The sequence below is a fragment of the Eretmochelys imbricata genome, chromosome 1, assembly GCF_965152235.1.
Source record: "Eretmochelys imbricata isolate rEreImb1 chromosome 1, rEreImb1.hap1, whole genome shotgun sequence".
Taxonomy (NCBI): Eukaryota; Metazoa; Chordata; order Testudines; family Cheloniidae; genus Eretmochelys; species Eretmochelys imbricata.
This window is the reverse complement of record NC_135572.1, coordinates 176,569,934-176,583,511: the sequence shown is the minus strand read 5'-3', so window position 1 is coordinate 176,583,511 and position 13,578 is coordinate 176,569,934. Positions and strand designations below refer to the sequence as shown.

General features: G+C 37.0%; 1 long non-coding RNA gene across 1 annotated transcript in view; it reads left to right on the top strand.

The window, feature by feature from the left end:
- The window catches only part of LOC144259098 (uncharacterized), a 71,822-nt gene that overhangs the window by 20,778 nt on the left and 37,466 nt on the right, over window positions 1-13,578 (top strand). The window contains exon 3 of the long non-coding RNA XR_013344821.1: window positions 12,078-12,141. This is a non-coding gene — a long non-coding RNA (uncharacterized LOC144259098). The remainder of the gene's footprint in view (window positions 1-12,077; window positions 12,142-13,578) is intronic.

Sequence of the window (13,578 nt, the reverse complement as noted above, 5' to 3'; positions counted from 1 at the left end):
CCCTCTTTAGACTTGCTCAGCACTGCTGCTTTATGCATACTTCATACTTTGTGCATAGTACTATGAGTTATATATACTGTATTGATGTGCTTTTTCTAGAAGATTCACATTTTTATGAATAAAGAAAAGGAGTACTTGTGGCACCTTAGAGACGAACAAATTTATTTGAGCATAAGCTTTCGTGAGCTACAGCTCACTTCATCCAGTGAAGTGAACTGTAGCTCACGAAAGCTTATGCTCAGATAAATTTATCTCTAAGGTGCCACAAGTACTCCTTTTCTTTTTGCGAATACAGACTAACGCAGCTGCCACTCTGAAACCTGTCATTATGCAACTTTTATGAATGTTTCCTTCTAATTCACAATCACATGGCTGACATAAGCCATTTGATAATAGTTTTCTAGATTCTGTCTCACTGTACTTTTCATCAAACTGAACTGTTCTCTACATGTTGCATTCCAATTCTCTCCTTTATGATAAAAGCTATCCAGAAGGCCATTCTAGAAATCTGGTTGCTATGTTTTGGTTGTCATTTGGTGCTTAGACTACAAGTAGTGGTTACCATAGTGTTTTAGGAAAACACCTTTTCATGAGGCAGGTATTTAAGCAAATATGACTCCATCCCTTAAGAAAAGGAAAATAATGTGTATGTTGATTAAACAATTCAGGCTGTTTATTTGCCCGTCTTACTGGAAGGGTTATGAAGAGGAGAAGGGGAGAGTATCCTCTACAGGAGTTCCACCACTTATGACTAGGCTACTGACCCTTTCAAATCACCATGTCATGGGGATCTTGCTTCTGCCAAAGAAATTAGGATAAATTGCCATTCATCACCCATTAATTCAAGTTCTAGTGCAATAAAACCCAAAGAGTTCACCCTGTCCAAGCGCACATTTCTGTAGAGCTCACCTTAAGCCCCTGAAGTAAGAGATCCAAACTAATCATGGGATCAAGATCTCTCCAGTGGTGGTGACAGCCCACATTGTTCAGGGCCACCATGTTGGACAATTCTGAGTTAAAACAAAGACCATGTTAAACATTATTATTATTTATTTATTATTTTATTTATATTGTGGTAATACTTAGGAGCCTCAGTCATAGAGAACAGGACCCCCAATGTGCTAGGTCTTGTACAAACACAAAGCAAAGGAGGTTGTGGAATACCTCTCACTGGAGGTTTTTAAGAACAGGTTAGACGAACAATCATCAGGGATGGTCTAGTTATACTTGGTCCTACCTCTGCTCTGGGGGCTGAACTAAATGGCCTCTTGAGGACCTTTGCAGCCCTACATTTCTATGACTCTGTGAAAAAGACATTCACTGCCCCAGAGAACTTATTATCTAACTCAACACTCACTTGTCCCCTGTCATGAAAAAGAGATCTCACTGAAGGGCTGGGGTACTCTTATAATGGGAAATAAAGGTGTTCAGATTACTCCTACAAAGGAGAAAAATACCTCTTATAAATATGACACCTCTCAGTCTTCTGAAATCAATCTTATTCAATTCAAGTGTTGAATAACTGAGTGCAAAAAAGATTTTTAAATTAATAACTGAACAAGTTGTGATAGCTGCATTAATTTTCCAGTTCAACATATTTCAAGATCTTCAACTAATCATTATATGGTTATTTATAATATGTGTCTCACTTTGTCCAAATCTGTGGCTTTGTATTAGTTGTCAAGAGTGAAATGAAACTGTCTCTTAAGCACAAGTATATTTTCAGCTACACTGTAAGCTATAATAAAGTTCTGTCATCCCATCAGGAAAACAATTTGATAATGCCAGACTCACAACATTATTTCCCAATAGCACATATATGTAACATTGAAATTTAGGTTAAAATCAAAAGCCATGTCAATACAAGTATCCTTATTAAATCAGTTGGGATTACTGCCTTCAGGTATTTGTTTTGATAAATTTAATCTTTATTTTCAACCTATTATATATAAATAATGTGTATGATTAGTATCATTATTATTCATTTCTATTACTATAGCATCGAGGAGCCCAAGTCATGCATACACATCATATAGCAACAGGAATATATATCTCAATAGATACACTGTATTTCAGACCACTTGTGGACGTTAGAGATCCCATGACACTTTGTAAAATGAGAGCTGTTAACCCCAATATCCTGGCCAGACAGTATTCCAGCTCAGGTAATTAAATATTGTACTAGCTACTCAAATTTGTGTTGTATTTGCAATTGGATACAGTTTTTTTTTCTACTCTGTTCTAAACTAGGGCGTGTTTTTATGCACATGTGCATAAGCAAATATTCACTGTGGAGATGCCATTGACTATGGTATTTTTCTTCAGTTCTTGTCCTGGAGGATCTTAATGCATTTTACATGTAGTATTTAAACACTTTGAGGCCTGACAACAACACTTGAGGTCTTCAGTTAAACCTACATACGTCAGGCACCAATGAGGATGCTACCTGTCAAATTCTACCTTCAAATACGTGCAAATGTCATCCACTGAGTTAAACAGAAATTGCTTTATCACTGTATAGATAGTGAAATTCACTCATTGATTGTGTGTCTAACCCTCTATGGCGTCTGAGAAATGCACATGAAATCCCTGAATCTTAGAATTGGTATTTGGATTTCTGATTTACCTGAAATGTGGGAGGAAATTCATAAAGCCAGACATCCCTAAATGTTTTAGTCAGATGAGAATGATCTGGAGTGATAGTTCAGCAAGGCTCTGTAGTAACTGAGATCTGATTGATTGACTACAGACAATAGCATAATTACAAACCATTTGTTAAACTTGCCCACTCCACTTTCAGCCACATTACAATTGTTTAACTCAGTGGATGACATTTGCACGTATTTGAAGGTAGAATTTGACAGGTAGCATCCTCATTGGTGCCTGACGTATGTAGGTTTAACTGAAGACCTCAAGTGTTGTTGTCAGGCCTCAAAGTGTTTATTATTAATGGAATCCAGAGTATAAATCCACACATAGATCCAAAAGAAATGGGAGAGATTAACAGAAATTTAACAAGAGTTTATACACAAACATGAATAGGTTGTCATACTGTGCATCGATATAAGTAGCATGAATGCTGCATCTCATGAACAAAACTTATTTTATGAATGTTTCAAATGCTGAGAGTAGAAGTAAAAGGTGAAAAAAAGTCTGTTGTGAAACTTTTCCTGTTATCCATTCTGTCAACATTTTGCTAAAAGAATGTTAAGAACCATTAGGAAAGGAATAGAAAATAGGACAGAAAATGTAGTAATGCCACTATGGTACACCCAAACCTTGAATACTGGTTGCAGGTCTGGTCACCTCTTCTCAAAAAAGATTTATTAGCATTGGAAGAAGCACAGAGAAGGGCAACCAAAATGTGTAGGAGTATGGAACAGCTTCCATATGAGGAGAGATTAAAAAGACTGGGATTGTTCAGTTTAGAAAAGAGACGACTAAGGAGGGATATGATAGAGGTTTATAAAATCATGAATGGTGTGGAGAAAGTGAATAGGGAAGTGTTATTTATCCTTACACATAACACAAGAACCAGAGGTCACCCAATGAAATTAACTGGCTGCAGGTTTAAAGCAAACAAAAGGAAGTACTTCTTCACACAGTGCAGTCAACCTATGGAACTCTTTGCTGCGGGCTGCTGTGAAATTCAAAAGTATAGCTGGGTTCAGAAAATAATTAGATAAGTTCATGGAGGATAGGCCCATCAATGGCTATTAGCCAAGCTGGTCAGAGATGTAACCCTATACTTTGGGTGTCCCTAAATCTCTGGCTGCCGGATATTGGAACTGGATGACAGGAGATGGATCACTCAATAATTGTCTTGTTCTGTTCATTCCCTCTGAAGCACTTGGCACAGGCCACTGTCAGAAGACCGGCTACTGGGCTGGATGGACCATTAGTCTGACCCAGTTTGCCCATTCTTATGTTCTGATCATCCATTTAGTTCAGTATTTTATGACAACATAGCACTCTTCTGTCCTCTGTCCATAGCACTCCTCCGATGTGATCTCCTGTTTCTGCTGAAATAATATCACCCTTTTGTATCTAAAGGATTATCCCTAATAGCCCAGGTTTTTGAGAGAAGCAAAGTAGAGGAAAACTTGCTGTTTGTTCCATCTCGATGGTCTTATGGCACTGCAACTATTCCACACTCAGTGGAGAACGGCTTCTCCTGAAACAGCTCATTGCAAAGAAAAAAAAGGGCACCTCTATTTGCTGTGGAGTAGAACTTTTAAAACACGGTAAAACGGCATTTGGGAAGGTTCATTTCAATTTTAGGTGGTTAACTGATTTGACCATGTTTTCCTCCTTTTCGTTGTTAAAACCCGTATTTTGTTCTCACGTGCCTTAGGGGAATGGCTGTTCTTCAGACAAATGCCCATATTTGTCTGTGAACAAGATTATTCTTGCATGACCAAAAGTATTTTCTATACATTATTATTTGTTGCTGTTCTGTTAAACAGTTTGATTGTTCCTACAAGGAAATAGACGTAATATCAGGAGACTCAGGTGACCAGTCAGACCCCACCTGAATTGTGAAGAGTCAAAACAAAACTTGCAAGGGTTTGCAAGTAGCCCATAGACTGAAATTTGGAAGACAAATACATTGTAAAAGCTTGTCTGCTCTTGAACGTTTCAAGAGCAGGAAAAGGGCTTCAATTCACAAGGAATATTAATTATGATGAATAATGATTCAGACTCTTAACAAGGAGCCTCCTGCCTGTTTAGCTGTAGCTGGAGGATTTAATTATGTGGTACTAACCTTAAAACCCGTAGAAAGATGGGAAGTCACATCCATTTGAAGAGAAAATAGAGGAGGCCAGAATATGAAAAAAGACTACCTTGCTGATTTCAGAGCCTTCAAAGTCACTTTCACATTTTGCATACATTTTACAGTCACCTCTGTCTCCCCAGAATACCAGTGCCTTGCAAGCTATGGTCTGCAGAGCAAAGGTTTTTAATTTCTTTTTGTAAAGTACCATGCACTGCTAAGATGGTGTCATGATTCAGAGAGAGGCTCCCATTTCCTCCTTCCCACAGGAAGGGGAGTCTCTCTGGGTTCTTACAAGGACTCCAGTAGCAGTGCAGGTGCCCAGGTGATGAAAAGCTACTTGGAGCTTTAATATTACTGGAATCCCCAGCACAATCAAGCTTCCCCATCACCACCATTTTCTTACCTATGTTTGGGGTATCAGGAATAAAGTTCTCCTGTTCAAAGTCATGGTCCCTCCCCCTGCCTCCATGCCACTGCTGCCTGCTTAGCCATGGACAAGACCATACACATTGGTGCATACTTTTTTTCACCCTTTGTGACATCACCACATTATTTAATGGGTAGGGCACTCATGTAGATCTTTTCCAGTTGTCTGGCATGCATGGACAAAAGTGTCCTCACTGAGGACTAGCCACATGTGAAAGTGTTCTTCTACCTAAAAATGGTTGTGTGGATTCACATGTTGATTGTCTCTCAAAGACTCCAACTCAATTTAGCTCCATGTACAAGTAAAAATGTATATATTTGTTTTGTGTATTATTTTCAAACACTGCAAAACTCCCACTGTGATCTGAAAGTCAAGCTCTTTTCCTTTATTTTCTCACACATCACCACCATTTTGCATGCCCGAATTTTCCCTTTATCTGTTTTACCGGTGCAACAGCATCTGTCTTCAAATTAAACTATTAGTTACACCTGTGCAACTGCACTGCAGGTCAGTGGGGTGGCACTGGTGTAACAAAGGGCTTAATTTGAAGACATTATTACTGAGGACGTAATTTGGCCAGGAGAATCTTTATGCCTAATGATGATGTGTATGACAGAAAGAACCCAGCTTCACTTTCATATTCCTGGCTGAGTTTGAAGCACTGACAGTTAAGAAAAAAGATATTTTGATTTATCACAAGAATAAGTTAGATGTGAAAGTCACTGAGACACAATAAACATGGAAGTCTAAGCTGCCATTTTCACAGAATCACTCTTTAGGTTACAGTCACACTTTAAATTGACTGGATCAGCTGTTTTTGAGTTATTTGTGAGTCTGAAAAGCTGAAATAGTAGTACTTAGGCTGGTAGACTAGTCTGCATTGGGAGATTTCAAAGAATTTTACAAAACAGGGTATCATCATGCCCATTTGAACAATTTTGGCACAAAGAAGCTACATAACTTGCCCAAGGTCAAACAGTGAAGGAGGCTCTTTTTACTGTGAGTTCAGAGGCCCAAGACTGGAGAGTTTTTAAAAGGAAAAAAGGTATTATTCCCTACTAATAACTAGACATGAGTAAGGCTTTTCCTTAACCTTTCAAAAAGGTTATCTGTGGGCTGAGACCATGCATGTGAAATTCCATTCTAATGCAGAATTTTTTGAGACTGCTTAGGAGGAGTAATTGCACTACCATAGTAGGGTCCAGATGCCATCCTAGTACGCCATGGTGGAAAAGAAAGGGAACTGTTCTTTTTTAGGTTTCAGAGTAGCAGCCGTGTTAGCCTGTATCCGCAAAAAGAAAAGGAGTACTTGTGGCACCTTAGAGACTTACCAATTTATTTGTGCGTAAGCTTTCATGAGCTACAGCTCACTTAGAGGCAAACAAATTTATTTGAGCATAAGCTTTCATGAGCTACAGCTCACTTCATTGGATGCATTCAGTGGCCCTTAGCTCTGGAACAAGATCCACTCATCTATCAGTACTAAAATATCCTGATCTGTTCACCAAACGGGGCACACTGTAAGTTGCCTTTATTTTCTGTGGAGGGAAGGTGGTTGATGGATGTGGTGGGGCGGTTTAGGGGAATGGGGGAGATTTATGAAGAGTTGAGTTCTGCTGACTGTCACAGGGTAAACTGCTATTTAATTGTATTTGTTTTCTTGTAGTTTGTGGTGCGGGCCCCCTAACACTTTGGATAGGGGTCCCTTTATTATTATAAACATTCAAAGAAATAACTTGAGGTTTCAGTTTTAACTCTAACATTCACCGTTGCAAACCCTATATACAGTGAGTGAAAGTGTATAGTGGGTGGAAGTGTATGTGTACATTCAATACATGTTTTACACAATGTGACAGGTCTGATCAGGAGAGGAGAGGGGTGGCAAAGAGAGACCCTTCCTTAAGGTCAGATGGTTGGGATTTGTGGAATCTCTTTCCTTTGACCCTTGCATTCAGTCATTTCTTCCTTTTGCAATATATCCAAAATCCATCTGTTCCTGTTCATCCTACTATGACCATCATCCTCTGTGCCTTGATAATTTTCTGCTTGAACTACACTCACCTTCTTTCTGGCCTTCCTGACAACCCCCTCAGTCTCCTCTCTTCTGTCAGAAAAGGAGCTGTCATTAAACTCCTCTTCCTCTCCCACTGCCCTAGACTATCAGCCTTTTGGCACGAATCCTTCCGTATCCCCTTCAGCATCAGTTTCAAAGTCCTCATCCTCATGTTCTTGGCTGGTACTGTTCTGCTTCCTCTTAGCACTGGCTGCCCATCATTTTTCAGTTCAGACCCCTCTCTCCTCCAGTTCCACCTCTGTTACCTCACTGTTCCTTCTGTCCTCAAGGATTTCTATGACATCTCCCATGCTGCCCACAGAGCCAGGAATTTCCTTTTTGATCCATTTTCCCACATCATATTCATCCTGTCCTCCTTCACATCCCTCATCAAACCCCCTTTCCCAGAATCCCTCACATAATGAACCTCTAGAATGCTTAAAGTAAATAAAATGAACTTAAAAGTGTAATTATAAAACAAAAACCACCAGGGGTACTGGAGCAATTTTTATAGTGGGGGTGCTGAGATCCATTGAACCAAACTAAACCCTGTATATGATGGAACCACTTCAAGTCAGGGGGCATGGTAGCACACATACACACACCCTGCCCCCCCCTAGTTCCAGCACCTATGAAAACAAGAGAATTAAGATGATAATACCCGACCATCCTTACAACACTGTTACCTTACTGTGTTTTCCCTGCTCCCTCTTCCTATATTCCTTGTCTGCTACCTCCCCTATTGCCCTGCCATGTCCTAATCAATTTAGATTATAAACTCTTTGTGGCAGGGATCCTGCCTTTACTTATTATGTAAAGTGCCAGGCACAGCTATGGTGCTATGTACAAATATTAATTAATAATAGTAAGTTTGGCGGTTCCTACCCACCTCCCTTTTATTAATGTAGAAACTATGGACATTACTATATTTTAACATTTTTATTGCCGCAATTCCTGAAACTGAGGTAGGAGAATTGATTTGATTTCAGTTACTTTGTTCACAACATTGAACTCCAGATAAATTCTCTTAACTAGCCTATTTTATGTCCTGTAGAAGTGTATCGTGGTTGGCATTTTTATTTGGCAGTCTAATGACATTTTATATTAGAACAATAGATGGGCAGAATAGAAATTATAGATTTGAAGCTGGGGAACTATATCAAATGCTATTTAATAACTTGTGTTTTTTATAAATCCAATCTGGTTGTATCCCTTCGCAGGAGTATCTGGATTAACTGTATTTAGGAAAGGGGACAGTGCAGTTCTCAAATGTGTTGGTCTGCAAACTTGCACTCCAGCTGTCCTAGTCAGTAGTGAAGATAACAGGGCTAAGATGAAGGTATTCATGCTGTTGGAAATACAGCTAGCTTTCTCAGGAGACTGCTTTGAGGAAGATTGCAGCAATATTGAATCCCCACTGTTACTCGTGGGTATTGCTGTGCATATATATAATTTGTGTTAGATAAAATCAGAAAGTAATAAAGGGGGGGGAAGAAGAGCTGTAAGATCTACTATATACTACGTTTTATATCTTAAGGAGAAAAAAATACTAGGGAATGTTGCTTTAATTTGTGGGGAAAAAGAATGCTCCTTTAAATCAGAAAACTTGCGTTCTAGTAACTCTTTTAGTTTGGGAACCATTTGGGTGTGTTATAAAGTAAAGTTGCAGAGTAGGCATGTTTACTAGACCTTTAATTGCTACATTTAGTAGAAAGGCTTTTTTTTTTTTTTTTTTTTTAACGACAAGAAGCCAGAGTTTGCTGTGCAAATGAAGCAGGCTTTGCAAGAATCAGATTCACTTTGGACGACTCTTCACATTCCTAGTCATCATTACATTAGGCAGCACAATTCCATCTCTGGTTGATGGGCAGAAAAAGTGGGCAGCCTGCCAGGTAGACGTTTCCATGGCTCCCAACCCCCAAAGGTGATGCGTTTTTCAGCTAATTCAGTGAAGAGTGGGCTGAACTTTGGGTATAAACTAGACAATAGCTGCCTTCGCAGTATCAGCAGAATGGTTTATGGGAATGCACTCCACATTTGGCAGAGAATCATGTGACCTTACGGCTGAGATTTTGTGATGGTGCCAACGGAGACTTGGAAAGCAGCACCCGTTCTGACTTTTTTCCTCCTTTCTTACATGGCTCAGAAAATGGTGGATCTTAATACTTGACTTTAGCCAGACTCAGCAAGCGATTGAGCTTTGAAGCACAACTTTGCCTTTATTCTGGCTTTTTTGGCACACCACCAGGAGGCTGTCCCTTTCACGCCTGATAAACTCTGTTGCTTATCTCTAACTAGGAAAAAATAGATAGATATAGATAGCTAGATAGATGTATATACAGAATATTTAGACTTAATAACTGAATTTTAAAACTACATGTTCTATTTTTTTTATTGCTGAACTGTGGTTTATAATAATCTTTTTGAGTGTCTGAAGAATAAAAGTTCTTACTGTTTAATGAACAGGCGTTTGAACTGGGCAAACGGGGCGACAGCTCTGAACATGAGATCATTGCAGCATAGTGTAGCAAACTGGCACCCTGCCTTTTCACCCCTTTGCTTCGGCAGATTTGTGCAATCCCCATTTATAAAATCAGCACAGGGGCTAGATGAATTTTCTGGTCTCTTCCACCTCTATCACTGTGCAGGCACTTGCAACAAGGATTGGTGCAGCTTTTGCGCAGTGCTTTGTGCTTGGAATTCCGAGAAGAACGAAAAAGAAGACAGGCATCCTGGTCCTATTCCGAGAAATAACAGGAGCCTAAGAAGAAACAAATCTGAGTTTGTCCTAGATACAAGAGTGATGGAAAAAATGTGAATCTCCTGCTTCAAAAAAAAAAAATCTGGCACGTTTAACTACAGAGACATCAGGATGTATTAGAGCTTCTTAAAACAATATAACTAAATGAGCCTAAGCGATTGTTTCTTTTATTTACCAAAAAAACTTTATTTTATTTTATTATTGCTTAAATAGCAATATTTGGCAGTGGGTGAAAACGTACCTTTCATATCAGGTATAGCTTATTTTTCTTTTCTTTTCTTTTTTTCCATTTTAAACATGTTATTTTGAAACAGAGTCCTTGTGTATTAAATTTACCGTAGTCAACCAATCACACCTCTTTCTTTCTTTTTTTTTTTTTTTTACTAACTTTTGGTTTCACTGTTTGATCTAATACTGCTAAAAATAGAAAAGTAAACAAACAGGAAAACCAGAAACTATATAAATAAGTAGTTGGCACATTTTATCTTAGCTAAGCACTGAAGTTACTCAAAGATTTTAATGGTTATATGTATTCAGTATAAGCTTTGGTTATCTGTAGGAAAATGGGTATTTGGAGCTGGTTGCTACGGAAAGTCGATTCTTTTTTTATACAGTGTGACTCATGCTTTCGATTCCTAAAGAGAGGAGGGGGGTGGAAAAAGTTAAAGCTGTAGGAGAAGATCACTCTTGTAAGCAGTATATTAGAGCAAAGTTATTATTGATTTCGTTCACATACAATCTTACAATCTGTGTTTAAATCCATTACAAAGAATTCAGTGTAATTAGCACAGGAATAAAAGGCACATTATTTGAAGTTTCATGCAGTAAGCCTGGTTTGCTGCTAGTGACAGTGCCTATTTTAGGATGTTTGGTAAATCAGCACTTGTCCTAGAATAGTTGAAACAGTGCTTAAGATATCCATTCAATATTTTTGTGAGAAGTGCATACAAAGTTACTGTAAGTTTAAAGCACAGTGCTGTGTCAGCAGATCATTTGCTTTTTAATCATTTTGTCTGTCTTTGGAAATAAATTGCTAGGCAATTGGAACAATTTGTAATAAAATTCATTTTCCCTGGCAAACAATGAAAGTGTTGTCCAAATCAATATATTTTATATATTTTCAGTATGATTTTTTTCTCAGTCTTTGTCTATTCTTTTGAATCCTATATTAAAAAGTCATAAGTCCCTGGGCAGAAAATACCTTGAGATAGAAAATGTGATTCCATTGAAAACTTTGATTTTCTTATTTTAAAAAACTGTAATTTTTTGTTTCTTTTCTTATACAAACTTCATAACCATCTTATGGTTTTACAAAATATATTTAGTGAAGTTTACACATGTATTTCACAATTTATAGATTACCAGTTGGATAGCTGCTCTAAGACTACCTGCTGAATTGTGCTACTTTATATTTTTGTTGCTTTGCAGTGAATTGTGGGAAATTACTAAATGGAGATCATATATGTATAGGAAAGGTATAGCTCTATTCACCTGTATTAAAAAGAACAAATTTATTGTGATTTCTCCCCAATACTTGTGTAAAAATAACTACATATGTCAATAATGCTTATTCGTATAATGCACAACCTATTCCTGCATTCTCTTAAAAGAACATAATTTTTTTGTAAATTTAAGCATAGCAATCAAATTATATATTTTTCTGAGTTTTTACAAAAGTATCTTTTTAAAAATTATCGTAAGTGTAATTGAACTTAACTTTCTCCAATATTTTTATATTAAGTTCCATGCCAAATTAAAATCAGATAAGCATCTTTAAGCAAACCTTTTTTATTGTCTACCAAGTGTACACTTCTGTTTTTGGAATTATTAATACAATTTTAAAAATTAAAAAAAAAAGAATAAAGAAACACAAATGACACAGTCACTTTGCCTAAGTGTGTATGGCTCACTGCATATTTTGCCAGTGGCCTTCAGAGGGGCGTTGGTTTTAGATCTTTAAAATTATGGTTGCTATCCTTTTACATATTTCATGTTCTAAAAATACTTTCACAGAATAGACCTTTTCATTATTTCTCTCTAAATCATTTTCTTCTTTTAGTGCAAGGAAAAATTAAAACGGACATGAAAAATGAAGAAGTTGGTTATACCAGAAATCAGTGAAGGTAATAAAGTGATCTTCTTAAACATTTTTACGTATATAAAATAAACAAATATTTTATATATATATATATATATATATATATATATATATTTAAATAAACAAAGTGGGCAAGAACACTGAAAATACTAATGTAAAAGGATTGTCTTTTTGTTAAAAGGGAACGTGACAAAAATAATCTTACAGATATCTATTAAACTTTTTTCTTTTATTGTTTTCTGTTGGGAATAGTGCACTACTGGTTGCTTTTATCCTTTTTTCTGTGTAACTTTAGACTAAACTGAAAAATCATTATATACTTTGGATCTTTTACAATATATATATGAAGTGCAGTGACCAATGTGGGTTTTTTTATGAAATGTTAAATACCTCTCCATCATTCTTAGAAATGGAAATATCTGAGAAGTCCTCTCCTGTAGCATCCATTAGAATCAATCAGTAAGAGATATAAGCAGTCAGTATTCATGCTTTTGATAATCTTAAGTATTTTAGGCACAGGGATTGGCTTTTATGACACAATATGTTAACCCTTTGGCTTCAGCAGAAAGCATGTATAAAGTTTTGTTACTCTTGAATGCACATGTACATAAAATCATAGCCAGTTTAAAACATGCATTTCTGGAAAATAATTTGTTTAAACAATTACGAAAAACCAAGTAACATATCGTAGATGTTCTAAGATTTAATCTACTAAATTATTCAAAAACACAATGGTCGTTCACAGGCTTCAGATCATTGTTACCCTTTTCAAACTAAAAGTATTTGCTGCAGTTTTCCAGATACTGAACAGAGTATGGGCCTGATCCAGTATCCCTGTGCTAGCAGTACTCTCACTCTCTTAAATGGAAGTTTTCCAGACTAAGGACTACAGAGTTGGGCCTTTGATGGGAAACAATTTAAGGTGAATATTGAAATCCAGTTCAGATACAGATTTTCAGCTGCAGATTTTCAACAACCTGCTAAAACCAAATCATCTCTGCAGCAGTTATTTTAATAAGTGCACCTCTGCTGCCAATATTTTAAAAATACATTTGTAGTTATGCTGTTTTAGAATTACACTCATTTATCATGTATTGATCTTTAAAATATTGAGATGAAATTGCATTCATGTAAAATATTTAGATTATAAAAATGTGTCCGTCTGTCTCACCTGTTGAGTTACTGAATATTTCTACAAAGGGCCTATTTGGATGAGGCACCATACTTTGGGTCAGTGAAAACAAGGGCAAATTTGGTTTATGAGTTAATCCTGAAGTTTTACCAGGAAGCAATATGGTTTGGAATTTTGGTGAACAAAATATATAAACTAATTTCTGGGGTTTGATTTTTATATGGTTTACTTAATAATCAAGTTCTTGGTAAGAAGTACCTGTAAGCATTGTACTATGATGAAATCTCTAATGTTGGAGCCCAGCTCTCATACATGATGGATTTTCAGATA